Raw genomic sequence first — 2390 nt, forward strand, 5'->3', positions numbered from 1 at the left:
TGAAACTTAGTGTTTACCATAGATTCTGAGGGGAGGGGAGGGAAGAATAGAATAGAGGTAACATAGGGCAGTTTTAGGGCATTAGAATTTTTCTGCATGATATTGCAATAATATTGGATACAGGCCCTTTTAAATTTCATCAAAATCTGTAAAAGTGTACAAGGCAAAATGTAGACCATAATGTAAACTATTGACCATCGTTAGTAGCAATGCTTCAATATTTGTACATCACTTGTAACAAATGTACAGTCCACCTATACAATGTTATTAATAGGGAAGAGTGGAAGAGGGGAAGACATTGGGTATATGGGAATTTTATGTGACTTTTCTGTAACTTAAAACTTCTTTGAAGATAAAATGAAAAAAATAAAATAAAACACTGGGAGACTATATGGAAGAAATTGTCACTGTACACACAAGATAACAGATCTTACAGTGATGAAAGATAATGTATAAAAATGTTTATTTTATTTCCATTTTAAATTTATTTTTGTATTTTATTTGTTATATTTTAAATTATTCTTATTTTATTTTATTAATTTTACTTTGGTTTTTTTTTTTTTTTGGTTTCATTTTTTGGAGAGGTTTTGGTTCACAGAAGGGTGAGAGCTGTGGCAGGGGAGGATCACTGGTATGGGATATCAGTGATAGGAGGATATTTGGGGAGGGATGTACCTGGGGCATGCCTCCAAGGCATATGAATATGTTCAAGTGTTCATGGGGCATTGTCTCAATGGGTGGAGACCCACACAATAGGTGAAAGAATATTGAATTCCTATCCTGGGGAGTCCTGCTACATTCTCTAATAGAAAAGCAAGAATCTCTTGAGTACATGGACAGTGTCTAGTAAAGGAAGACAGACCATTATACCAGGTCCTTGATATTGATGATAGTACTTATGAACCTTTTCTTATGAAATTGAAACAGCCTTGTGTTATGCAGTGCCTAAAAGTTACCTCCTGAAAACCTCCCTGCTGCTCAAATGTGAGCGCTCTCTAAGCCGAACTCAGCATATAAATGTACTACCTTCCCCTGGGCATGGGCCATGACTCCCCAGGATGAGCCTCCCTGGGAATGGGGGATTATTACCAAGCACCAGCTGATAATGCATCTGGGAAAAGACCTTGACCAAAAGGGGGAAATAGTAAAAACAAATGAGTTTTCATGACTAAGAGATTTCAAAGTAAGTAAGAAGGTCATTCCAGAGGTTACACTTACACATGTCTCAGCAGGATCTCATTGACTGCCACAGTAAACAGTGTCTCAAACAGCCAGGCTCCTCAGGATTCTAGAGACATCTAGACACCAAAAGCAGGGCAGACAAGCACAGAATTCAGCACCCCATCAGTGGGCCGTACTTTGGAATTTATGCTCCCCAATATAACAGAGTTATACTCATTTATAGTTTCTCTACACATGGTATTTCTGTCTCTTTTATTTGAACCTGTGATTAGCACTACTTCTGTTAAATATGTCCCAGAGACTTAAATCTTTGGTATGTTCATATGCCAGTTGAGCCCTGAATCTCAGCAGAGTTGCAACACCTCCTCTCTGTTTCACTGGACTCATCCAGGACAGCTAACAAGGAGATGATGATGGACAATGAACATCCCAAGGAACAGAGAATGTCTGCAACTGCAAGCAAGATAGATAGTCCATCCATCTGCCCCATGCTATCTAAGTTCCCTCTTAATTAGAAACAGAGTGGGCATCACCATCCCAAAATCCTCAAGATTGGGGAATGAACAATAGACTAAAGTAGACTTACTACTATTCTATTTTAGAGTTATTATTACTCTAAAAATGGAAGAACTTTTATCATTGATATAAAGGCAGTGGCCACCAGAGGTTCTGAAGGGAGGGAGAGGGAAGAATAGGTGTAACAAGGGGCCATTTTTGGAACACTGAAATTGTCCTGCAGGACATTGCAACGATGAATGATGGATACAGACTATTACACATTTTGTCATAACCTATAAAATTGTACAGGGCAGATTGTAAACTGTAATGTAAACTAGAGTCCATGGTTAGTAGCAATGCTCCCGTATGTGTTCATCAATTGTAACAAATGTACCACAGTACTGAAAGACATTGTTAATGTGGGAAAGCGTGGGAGGGAGAGGGGTGGGGCATATGGGAATTCCCAATATTTTTTATGTAACATTTTTGTAAGCTAAAGCTTCTTTAAAAATAAAAATAAAATTTTAAAAATAAAAAGAAGGATGTTATAACCACAAAACTCAGGAGAATGGTTAACTTTGGGAGGCAGAAGGGGAGAGGCAGGATTGTAATCCGGAAGCAGCAAGGAGATGTTTTTGTAGCAGTGTTTTGTTGCCTGGAAAAAGTAATGCAGTTGTCCACTCTCCAATCATTTGTTAAGCGGTACCTTT

Source organism: Dasypus novemcinctus, chromosome 7, assembly GCF_030445035.2.
Source record: "Dasypus novemcinctus isolate mDasNov1 chromosome 7, mDasNov1.1.hap2, whole genome shotgun sequence".
In the NCBI taxonomy this organism is placed as follows: Eukaryota; Metazoa; Chordata; class Mammalia; order Cingulata; family Dasypodidae; genus Dasypus; species Dasypus novemcinctus.